Source organism: Pristiophorus japonicus, unplaced genomic scaffold (assembly GCF_044704955.1).
Source record: "Pristiophorus japonicus isolate sPriJap1 unplaced genomic scaffold, sPriJap1.hap1 HAP1_SCAFFOLD_94, whole genome shotgun sequence".
In the NCBI taxonomy this organism is placed as follows: Eukaryota; Metazoa; Chordata; class Chondrichthyes; family Pristiophoridae; genus Pristiophorus; species Pristiophorus japonicus.
The window spans coordinates 475,936-488,888 of record NW_027254868.1 but is presented as its reverse complement, the minus strand read 5'-3'; positions in this window follow the sequence as shown (position 1 = coordinate 488,888).

Here is a 12,953-nt window from a genome sequence, read left to right as displayed (position 1 = left end):
CAACTTTTAAACAACTACATCCACTTGTATTAATATAATACCTTTTAAGTAGTGAAATGTCCCAAGGCACTTCACAAGAGTATTATGCAATACAAATTCGACACTGAGCCAGATAATTAGAAATTAGTGCAGGTGACGAAAAGCTTGGTCAAAAAGTTAAAGTTGATAATGAGGAAGAAAGCTGTAGACTTGCAGGAACATGTCAATGAACTGATCAGGTGAGAAGAAGAGTGGCTCATGGACTTCAACCCGGAGGAGTATGAGCTAATGCATTTGGGGAGATCTAATAAGGCATGGGAGTACACATTAAATGGGAGGACGTTGGAGTGCATGTCTACTGATTTTTGACGGTAACAGGCCAGGGAAATAACATAAATAAGAAGCAAAACAGTATGCTTGCCTTTATTAGTCGAGACATAGAATACAAGATCGGGGAAGTTACACGTGAACTGTGTAAAGCACCAGTTAGGCCACAGCTAAAGTACTGCGTGCTTTTCTGAACAGCGCATTACAGGAATGATCTGATTGCACTCGTGAGTTACAGTGTTGGTTTACGAGAATGTTGCCTGGACTGAAGATGGTAGTTGTGTGGATCGATTGGATGGGCTGGGGTTGTTTTCTTTGGAAAAGTGGAGGCTGAGGAGGGACCGTATTGCAGTTTATACAATTATGAGTGGCCTAGATAGAGTGCATAGGAAGGATTTATTTCCCTTTGCAGGGTTGGAACAAAACATGGGGCATAGACTCAACGTAATTGGTAGGATTGTAGAGGGGATTTGAGGGGAAATGTTTCCACCAGATGGTGGTGGGTATCTGGAACTCATTGCCAGAAAGGAATGATAGAGGCAGAAGCCGTCGCCACATTTAAAATTACTTGGATATACACATGAAGTACAGTAACCGACAAAGTTACAGACCGAGAACTCGTCAGTGGGAATAGGCTAGCGAGCTCTTTATTGGACGTCACGGACACGATGGGTTGATATGGCCTCCTTCCGTGCTATAAATTACTCTGCTCTATGAGAACACAATTGTCTCAAACAGACAGAGGTTGAAACGCTACTGAAAGCACTTCCCTTTTAAACGAACACAGAATGTTTCTGCTCTGACACCACATCTCTTTTAAACAGACCAGTTGCGATGAAAGTTCATTGACCTGAACCTTTAACTCTATTTCTCTGTCCGCAGATTGTGCCTGATCTGCTGAGTGCTTGCAGAGTTTTCGGTTTTTAGTTCAGATTTCCGGCATCAATACTATGTTACTTTTTTATTGCTGCAATATTTGGCAGCTCTGTGGCGCAATTGATAGCGCATTGGACTTCTAATCAAGGGCATATAAGGCACTCAAATTTGTTGTATCGAGTCCCACCAAAATAATTTATTCTATGAGTTCTCTTGGCACTTCGAGTATGTTATACAGAAGCAAGCAATCGAGCCTGTTCCACAGGAATTGGTGAAGTCCATTAATCTTTAATGCCGCTTACAAAGGACAGGAGGAAGGCAATCAGCTGCTTGTGCCTGTTATATAAGAACAGCCGAAATCCATTCGGTCGCACGGAGCAGTTGCACAGCAATGGTAAACCCTTCAAATGTGAATAAGGGCAGGAGGTGTCTATTAACCACTCGAGCTTGAGGCATAGGCAAGCCGGAAGCAGTTCAGCTGCATAGGCCTGTTCTACAAGAGGAGAAGAAGTCCATTTAACCAGTTGAATCTGTTGCATCGGAAAAGGAGGAATTATTCAGTCGCCAACCCCTCGAGTACATTATACAACCCGAGGACAATCATAGCAGCATGATGGTTATGTCGCTGGACTAATAATGCACAGATGAAATCACAGCCCACCTCGAGAGCAGGGGAATTTAAATAAAATTAAATAAATCGTGAATTTTAAAACAAACCCATCTGGCTCATTAATCTCCGTTCGGGAAGGAAAGCTGCAGTCCTGAAAAGTCTGGGCCTATAAGTGACTCTTTAACCACAGCAATGTGGTTGACTCTTCACGGTTCTCTGAAATGGCTGCGCGAGCCACTCAATTGCAAAAGGTAGCTCACCACCACTTCACAACGGCAATTCGAGATGGGCAACGAATGGCGATGAACACATGCATGAATGAATAAAAGAAAATTTAGAAAGCAGCGAGTATGAGAAAAAGCTACTTTTTCATAGCGGCAGAATGTGGGTATTTGTGCTCCACAAGAATCGAGTCTGCGACCACTGTTGTTCACCATTGAAATGAACGATTTAGAACTAGGAATCAAAAACACAATTTCTAAATTTGCGGATGACAAAAAATTCGGGAGTGGGATAGTTAATACTGAGGACGACTGCAACAAATTTAAGAAGGACATTAATAATTTGCAGAATGCGCAGATAATTGACAAATTAATTTCTAACTCTATAAATGTGCGGTATTACATTTTGGAAGGGGAATGGGGAGGTCACTTATTATTTGGCGTGGGGGGTGGTGGCGGTGGGGGGCGGGTGGCAAAGTTTAGTTGCCGCAGAGGAACAAGGGGAACGCAAAGTACAATTACACAAACCTGTAAAAGTTATGACACAGGTTAGCAAGGCCATACAAAAGCAAAGCAACCTGTAGGATTTACTTCTTGACGTATAAAATTGTAAAGTGACGACGTTATTCTAAAACTGTGTCGAACGTGAGTTTGGCCACACGGAGAGGACTGTGTACTGTTCTGGTCGCCATATTATAAACACGGAATAGAGGCATTGCAGAGGATGCACAGAAGATTTGCAAAGATAATACCAGAAGAGCCAGCGGATCAATATCAGAATAAGATCAACAGGCTGGCTCATTTTCCCTTGAACGGTGGTGACCTAATCGAGACATTTAACATTATGAAAGGAGTTGATGATGTCTACAATAGGAATGATCCACTTGTCTCTAAGAACATAACCAGAGGCCATCATTATAAGATTGTCACCATTAAATCAGATGGGGAATTGAGAAGAAACTCATAATCCCAAAGCAGGGTGACATTCTGGAACTCGCTACTACAGGGAGTGGTTGAAACGAATAGCATCATTGCATATAAGGAGATGCAAGACGAGCATTTTCAGTAGAAGGGAATAGTGGGTTCGGCTGATAGATTTAGATGAGGAAAGACGAGAGGAGGCTCCAGTGCAGCATACCGACTGGCTGAGTCGAATGGCCTCTGCATGTGCCGTTTCTGTGAAATAATCCAATGTAATCCTAAGAGAGCTTATCGCGCATGAACTGGAAGAAGCCATATAGGACCTTAAATCTTTGACACAGGAGCAGGCTCTCATCCCCTCAAACATGTCCAATAGGAACAGGAGGCAGCCATTCAGCTTTTTAGGCATCTTACATAAGAACCTGAGGCGGGTGTTTCAGCATCTTCCAGACAGTTTTTGGAATAGGGAAACGTTATTCAGCCCCTCGAAACTGTTGTATAGGAACAGGAGGAGGCCATTGAACCATATAGTTTATTTCACTGGAAAAGCAGTCGGACATTCAAAATCCCGAGCCTGTTATATAGGAAAAGGAGAAGGATATACAGCACAAAGAGGCAGGTTGCACAAGAACATGAGAAGTTCATTCAGCCACTCAAGCCTGTTGCATAGGCGCTGAAGGAGGCCATTCATCCCCTTGACCAAGTTACACTGTTCCGGGATGAAACTTAGTGCACGGCAGCACAGTGGTAATGTTACTGTATTTGTATTTCAGAGATATAAGTACAAATCCAACCATGGCGGCTGGGGAATTTAATTCAGTTAATTAAACAAATCTGGCATTAAAAAGTCGTTATCCTGCCTTTACTTATGCAACTTGATCAGCATAATGCTCTATTCCCTTCTCCCTCAAATGCTTAACTAACCCACCCGTTAAATGCATCTACACTATTTGCTTCAACCAATCCCTGTGGTAATGAGTTCCACATTTTCACCACTATCTGCGTAAATAATTTGTATTTGACTTTGCGGTGACTATTTATATTGATGCCCTCTGGTTTTGTTCCAAAGCACAACTGGAAATACTCTCACTCTAATTGCTCAGTCCAAGTATTTGATAATGTTAAGAGCTTTATTCGGTCAACCTCACCCTTCTCTTTTCAAGGTAAAATAAACCATGCATGTTCATCATTCCCTGTTCTGTATACCCTTGCCTTTATGGTATCTTCATCGTTAATCTTTTTTTCTGCCCTCTCCTGTGTCTCCTGTTGTGGATTCAAAATACCAGCGTGACCCAAGTCTAATAAAGTATAAAAATATGTTTAATTTCGAATACCTATACCTTGGCCAAGGGAGAACAGCAGTTTGAATTGAGTTCACGCAAACCATTAATGCCTCCTTGGCTTGTGGCGATCAGCTCTCGATACTTAATGCAAAAAATGCAATTCACTAAGTCACCTGCTCCACTACACTGAGGAATTTTACACTTTGCAGCTATGAAACAGCAAGCCATGTTTCCTGTTATTCAACAGCTAGCCTAACCGCAAGTCTGCATTTTATATCTATCTTTGTTAAGCTTGCCACCACATCCTCTTGCAGATAATCTGTTTTCTGATTGGCCTTGCGAGTTGTTGCCAGACAAATACGACTTGATATGCTTTATTCCCTGATGCTGATCCTGAAACTCAATTTTACTACTTGTCCATTTCAGAAAACATTTCCCAGACTGCAACATTATTCCACTCTGGCGGTTTCTAAAAATTCCACTTCAATTCCCCCTCTGGTCCTTGGCTCCCCCGAGCCCATGAGACCAGTAGAGCGAAGCTATCTAATGCTTCAGACTTCCCGCCGCATTTTGCAGTGATTTGCCATCAAGTTTGTGATGTCTATTTCTTAATCCGGGGTATTAATGTCCCAGTTGCAACTCCAGTCTATCTTTCTCTTGCATACGTGTCATTGCTTTAGTTTGCTGCCGGGGTCTACACTTTCTACAAGCTGCACATGCCATTATCAACCAGCATAGTGACAAAATCAGTTGAAATGCCACCAATAAGTGAGAAATGATACGTATCCATGGCTGGATATTAACTTTCAGTCCACAGTTTCATGCCTTCTCGTACCAGGTTGTACTTTGAAGGGCTTTTCCAATGTCCTAAACCAGTTCGCGCCGTTACTGTTTGAGCACGTGATATAGTTTTATACTTGTAGGCAGAAGATCCTTTATGTCTCACACGTCCTTGGGCTGGTGGGGTATTGGTGCAGTCAGTTCACTTTCAAATGGGTGCTAATCTTGTTTAATGTCATCATTCAGTCTCAGGCTAATGGTTTCTCGACCATGGATATACTTCATTCGTGCTCCTCCAATTGTTACCGGTAGCATCGGGGTGAAGCAGAAGTTGGGGTTAGTGATATTACAGAGATAATTTCCATTGGCATAAGTTGGCTGGTTGGTTACCACACGGCATTCCCCCTTTCTGCGTTATGCTGAGAGGGTGTATTCGGTTCTGATGAGTTTATTTCTAAGACACACACAATGGTTTAATTAAATCCGCACCTATTCTCGCATCCCCAGCCAACTGAATGTGGACATATAGTTAGACATCATACACTGCGGCACCCTGATAATGTGACCCCTTTCAGGATCCATTCGGTTTGATGGCATACTGATCCATTGGTTAATTGCGCATGGACTTCTCACCCGGGATTAAGCCAGTTTTCTCCCTCTAACTGTGGGTGTGATCCAAACTCCCGTTCGACATTACCAGAGTCATTCGGACTATCCCCACCAGGGCAGAAAGTGAATCTTTGCATCAGCCGGTTAACGGAAAAACTCTTGTCATTCCTTACATGGTGCACACCTACAGTGACCCTGGGTGCTGTGCTCGGTGAAAAGCCTTGGTTGCTGTTAATCCATTCAGGGAGTTCACCCTTTTGCATTTTGTACAGGTTCTCCCTGACCTGCCCAATCATCCATCCCCCACAAGCGTGGCAGAGGTCTCCCTGAACCTCTGCCTTTTCTGCAGTGAATTATCAGTCAATCCAGCGATTAAGTTGGCAGCATGGCCCTACAGAACTGTAATCCCTTTGACTAACCTCCCTGCTTTCCCATCGCCTTCACGCCCAGGCTCTTTGACGGCATCTGTCTGCCCCTGCAGCAACTTCCTCACTGTGTCTTTAAGACTTTCCAATTGTCACTGTATACCAAGGGCATTTATAAATCAGGTTCCCGTATTGAAAATTGTTAAGACGTCATTGATCAGACCACGTTTCTGTCTGTCGGTCTGAACCGCTTTCAGACGGCTCCGGTATCTGGATGCTCCTGAGGCGTCCCGGGATTCTTTCAACACTATGCTTAGCATTCGAGAGTGAAATGCCCGTACCTTAAGGTCACATTTTTCTGTTAGCCCTATGTACGACAGGTTTACTATTACAGCGAATATCTCATTGTATATATTTTCTTACAATTGGATTTCCTCCGTTTTCAGGACAACCCTGCATGGTGGTCCCGCATTATGTGTGGAACATTCTAACGGTTTCGTTGGTGTTGGCGAGGCGGGCGGTGTCGTCGTTAATGGTCACTCGTCTGCCCATCTCCCACGTATTATTGGCGAGGGATCTGACCTGTATTTTTAAATGCAATTATAATATCTGGGTCGAAGTGTTCGTTCTGCCATGACGCATACCTCAATTACATTAGACTTATGAATTATAACTTGTGAATCTGCATCATAGTAGTGTTCCCTTTTTTTTGCATGATTCCTTAAAGTCTTTATGGTCATAATAATGTTTGCGATAATAGTTGCGATCGATAAGGAGTATCCATATAAAGACACAAACAATTTTATAGGATATACATGCCGTTCTGTGTGATACCACAGAGATTCCTAAGATTTTTGGTTGCACCCACGAGCATCTTCGGATGGTGCCAGTCGGTGTCAGACTAATGTCCACCAGACCTCATTCTAAACGAAATATCCTCTCTATGTGGATTCCAACTCCCACAATTATTCGATTGAATTCGGGATCCATGGGTCTTCCTCGTGGTGTTGATCCGTTGTCTGGATCATCCATAACTGTATCATCGTCCGCCAGGCCGTCCTGTAAAAGGGAGGGACGCCCTTGTGCTATTCGCTATATATCACTGTATCTTTTCAACTGGGACCAAAGTTTCGACCGTCCGTCTCCATTCATATGCACACATGCACAAGTATCAACACTGATCAATATCTCGTGTGGTCCTGACCACTGCGGTGCGAACCCAGTTTGTCCCAGTAGCCCCTTAACCATTACTGTCTACACCACTTGGGGAAGACCTACCGGGAACTCTAACTCTTCGTATTCATTCCGGCCTGCCTACCGTTCTCTTACTTCCAGCCCCATATCCTTAAGTTCCTTACATAACTCAATTACATATCTCCTAATCTGATCCCGCAATTGGCCCACATCGGACCCTCCTGTAATTGTAACATCGGGCAGTCGCAATTGCTCGACCAGGCATGAGTTCACATGGAATTACTCCTGTTTTCTGTTTAGGTGTTGCCCTTTGTCTCATCAGGATAGCAGGGAGAAGATCAGCCCAAGCCTGTCCGTTTCTTGGATTGCTTTTGACAGGCATGTCTTTATTCTCCGATTCATGCGTTCTACCACCCCCGAAATCTGCGCGTAGTAGGGGATGTGAAATTATTCTTCGTTACCCAATATGGTGCAAAGTAATTTTACCATCTGTCCTATGAAATGGGTTCGCTGATCGGAGTTGATTTCGTTGTGGATGCCCCAGCGGGGAATCACTTCCTCGGCTATGACACGACCTGCTGTGGTTGCCGCACAGTTTAGGGTGTGGGAAACTTCCACCCACCGTGTAAACAAATCAATTATTACGAGACAGTATTTCTTTCGTGTATAGTATGGCAGTCGTCCCGTGAAATCAATTTATATTTTCTCCCATGACCCTCGCGACCGTGTTTGATGGGGCATTCTAAATTTAATGATTTTTCACAGATTATGTCGGGCACAGGAAATGCATTGCAGGCATTATTTATCAATGTCACGTCCCATGCCTGGCCACCACCAATCCTTAGAGACATTATTGATCATGGCACTTCGCCTGGCATGGTTAATGTCGTGGTGCAGTTCCATGAGCATCTTCCTCATACAAGTGGGGTCTGCAACCTTGCCGTCCATTCTCCACAAGGAGTCTGGATCTGGTGCCCCTCCATGTCTTTTCCATTTGTCTTTTCAACATGACTTGCATCTGCAAGTAATTTTGCAATATCAATATCTTCTTTAGTGATGATACTAGTTACTGATTTTCCCTCACTTCAGATGAAACTGTTGCCTCCTGCGTTGCCTTACCACAGAACCATTACCTCTCTGGACATAATCTTTCACTTTCTGATGGCCTTTGACCTTTTTACAGCTGCCACGGCAGGTTTACTCGCTGCGTCTCATAGCAGCCTAATTCGGCCTTCATGTTTGATGGCCTCCCCGCCGGAGATGACAAATCCTCGCCTTCCCCAGGCGGTCAAGTAGTCATGGAGTACTCCAAAAGCATATCGGCTGACTGTGTAGATATTTACACGCATGCCTTCAGCTAACTGGAGGGCTTCTGCCAGGGCAGTGAGTTCTGCCACTTGTGCAGAAGGTCCTCCGTCCAGTCTCTGAATTAGGACAGGGTGAAGCGCTCCATTGACCACCGCCCAACCTGTATGTGGGGACATTTGGAGATATTTGCGGGACCCGCCCACATGAAAGATTAAATCGGGGTCCTCGAGTGTGATCTCACATATATTACGGTGTGAGTCTTCCCACTCTCGGGTGTGTCACTCATGGGGTTCATTTGTGGTCAGGTGACCCTTTGCAGGGTCCTCCCCTGTGTCTCGTACTATTTTAACGGTCTCATCATTGGAGAGTGTAACTGCCTCCCATTTAGCCTGCTTATATTGGGTTATGGTTAGGGTTAGGGTTAGGATCTCAGTTTTCCAGTGTTGAGCATTTCTACCAGCGTGTGTTTAGTGTGCTGTACAATTTCCCCGATTATCACTACCGGTTCACCGATTTTCTCTACCTACCTTGTGAAATCCAGAGCTGCCACACACTGGAACAAACCGACTGGCACGAGTGGCTTTTGGGTTGAGTAATAGGCTTGAGGACGCATCCGGTCCCCATACATCTGAGTGATCGGCGCCATGTAGAATACTTCCTGATTTTCGCTGTAACTGTGGAAAGATATGTCGATGTTCGGGAGACCCAATCCAGGCACAGATATTAAGGCTACTTTCAGATTACCATATGCTGTTTCCTGCTCCGGGCCCCACTCTATACTTTGTAGGGAGTGTTTCCCCCCTTTTACCAGTTTCTGCATTGGATCAACTATGGCTGCGAAATTGGCTATAACGGTTCTGCAGCAATTAAGGAGTCCCAGTACTTTCCATACCGCTCGGAGCGTCTTTGGACGGGACATGATTCTCATAGCTTCTTTCCTATCTCCAGACATTGTTCCAGTCCCCTTTGCTATCACATGTCCCAAATATTGTCCCATCTGAGCTTTCTTGGCATTGATTTTAATCCCGCCCTTTGTAGGGTTTCAGGATTTCTATTGAACGTAGAAATATAGAAACATAGAAAATAAGTGTAGGAGCAGGCCATTCGGTCTTTGAGCCTGCAACACCATTCAATGAGTTCATGGCTGAACATGCAACTTCAGTACCCAATTCCTGCTTGCTCCCCCGAGTAGTAAGGACGACATCTAACTCTTTTTTGAATATATTTAGTGAATTGACCTCAACAACTTTCGATGGGAGAGAAATCCACAGGTTCACCACTCTCTGGGTGAAGAAGTTCCTCCCATCTTCGTCCTAAATGGCTTACCCCTTGTCCTTAGACTGTGAGCCCTAGTTCAGGACTTCCCCAACATTGGGAACATTCATCCCACATCTAACCTTATTGAAACCGTCGGAATTTTAAACGTTTCTATGAGACCCCTCTCATTCTCCTGAACTCCAGTGAATACAAGCCAAGTTGATCCAGTCTTTCTTGATATATCAGTCTCGCGATCCCGGGAATCAGTCTGGTGAACCTTCGCAGCAATCTCTCAATTGCAGGAATGTCCTTCCTCAAGTAAGGAGACCAAAACTGCACACAATACTCCAGGTGTGGCCTTACCAAGGACCGGCACAACTGTAATAACATCTCCCTGCCCCTGTACTCGAATCCCCTCGCTATGAAGGCCAACATGGCATTTGCTTTCTTAACCGCCTGCTGTACCTGCATGACAACCTTCAATGACTGATGTAGCATGACACCCAGACCTCGTTGCACCTCCCCTATTCCTAATCTCTCACCATTCAGATAATAGTCTGTCTCTCTGTTTTTACGACAAAGTGGATAAACTCAGATTTATCCACATTATACTTCACCTGCCATGCATTTGCCCACTCACATAACCTATCCAACTCACTCTGCAGCCTCATAGCATCCTCCTCGCAGCTCACACTGCCACCCAACTAAGTTTTATCCGCAAATTTGAAGATACTACGTTTAATCCCCTCGTCTAAATCATTAACATAAAATGTAAACGGCTGGGGCCCCAGCACAGAATCGTTGGTACCCCACGAGTCACTGCCTGTCATTCTGAAAAGCACCCATTTATTCTTGCTCGACAAAAGCAGGTAAGTTCTACTGCAACTCTACAGGGTATTGGAGAGGCCACACCTTGAGTACTGCGTCCAGTTTTTTTCTCTTTATTTAATAAAGGATATTCCTGCATTGGAGGCTGTTCATTGAAGTTTTAGTAGGTTGATTCTGGAGAGGCGTTGGTTGACATATGAGGACTGTTAACATAGAAACGTAGAAACATTGAAAATAGGTGCAGGAGTAGGCCATTCGGTCCTTAGCGCTTGCACCACCATTCAATAAGATAATGGCTGATCATTACCTCAGTACCCTTTTCAAGCTTTTCTCTCCATGCCTCTTGATCCCTTTAGCCATAAGGGCCATATCTAACTCCCATTTAAATATATCCAATGAACTGGCATCAACAACTCTCTGGGGCAGGTAATTCCACAGATTAAAAACTATCTGATCGAAGCAGTTTCTCCTCATCTCAGTCTTAAATGGCCTATCCCTTTTCCCAAAGCATTGTCCCCTGGTTCTGGACGTCCCCAGTATCGGGAACATTCTTCCCGAATCTAACCTGTCCAGTCCCTTCAGAATCTTATAACGTTCTGCGAGATCCCCTCTCATCCTTCTGAACTCTAGTGTATAAAGTCTCAGTTGATCCAGTCTCTCGTCATATGTCAGTCCAGCCATCCTGGGAATCAGTGTAGTCAACCTTCGGATCAGTCCCTCAATAGCAAGAACGTCCTTCCTCAGATTAGGAGACCAAAACTGAATACATTATTCCAGGTGAGGCCTCACCAAGGCCCTGTACAGCTGCAGTAAGAGCTATCTGCTCCTACACTCAAATCTCCGAGCTATGAAGGCGAAGTTACCATTTGCATTCTACAACGCCTGCTGTACCTGCATACCAACTTTCAATGACATATGAACCATGACACCCAGGTCTCGTTGCACCTCCTCTTTTCCGAGATGCCGCCATTCATGTAATATTCTGCCTTCGTGTTTTTGCCCCCAAAGGACATAACCTCACATTTATCCACATTGTACTGCATCTGCATACATTTGCACACTCACCTAACCTGGCCAATCACTTCCACCTCATAGCTCACAACGTCACCCAGCTAAGTGCCATCTGCAAACTTGGAGATGTTACACTCAATTCCTTCATTTAAATCAGTAATGTATATCGTAAAGAGTTGGGGTCCCAGCACTGAGCCCTTTGGCACTCCATTTGCCACTGCCTGCCATTTTGAAACGGACCCGTTTATCCCAACTCTCTGCTTCCTATCTGCCAACTACATCTCTTTCCACGTCAGTACATTCCCTGCAATATCACGTGCTTTGATTTTGCTCAACAATCTCTTGTGTTAGACCTTGTCAAAAGCCATTTGAAAGTCAAAATACACCACATCCACTGGTTCTCCCTTGGCCACTCTCCTCGTTACATCTTCAAAGAATTCCAGAAGATTTGTCAAGGAAGATTTCCCTTCCAGAAATCGATACTGACTTGCACCAATTCTGTCACTGCTTTCCAAATGTGCTGCTATTTCATCCTTAATAATTGATTCCAAAATTTTACCCACTACTGATGGCTGGATAACCTGTCTATATTTACCAGATTTCCCTCGCCCTCGCGTTTTAAAAAGTGGCGTTACATTAGCTGCGCTCCAGTCCATAGGAACTGAACCTGATTCTATAGACTGTTGAAAAATTATCACCAATGCATCCACTATTTCTAGGGCCACTTCATTATGTACTCTGGGAGGCAGACTATCAGGCCCCGGCAATTTATCGGCCTTCAATCCCATCAATTTCCCGAACACAATTTTCTGCCTCATCAGGATAGCCTTCAGTTCGTCCTTCTCACGAGACCCTCGGTCCCCTCGTATTCCGGAAGTCTATCTGTTTCTTCCTTCATGAAGACTGACCAAAGTATTTGTTCAATTTGTCAGCCATTTCCTTGTTCCTCATTATAAATTCACCTGAATCCGACAACAAGGGACCTACGTCAGACTTCACTAATCTTTATCTCTTCAGATATCAATAGAAGCTTTTGCTGTACCTTTATTGGATGCATCTCTTATTTCATATTTTATGCTGTCCCCAAACTCACTGCAACTGGTTGGTGATCTGCACACAACTCCACGAGCGTTTTCTGCCTATTTTACTATCACCTGAAAACCTCTTAATCATAACCCCTATATTCAAGTTTAAATAATTGATAAATACCATAAAAAACAATGGACCTCGCACTGAAAACTGCTGAAACCCTTGGAAACGTCCTTCCAGTCACAAAAATACCCAGCAAACATTGCCCTTTGCTTCCTGCCTCTGTGCCAAATTTGGAAACAATTTGACACCTCGCCCTGGATCGCATGGGAATTTATTTTCATGATCAGACTGC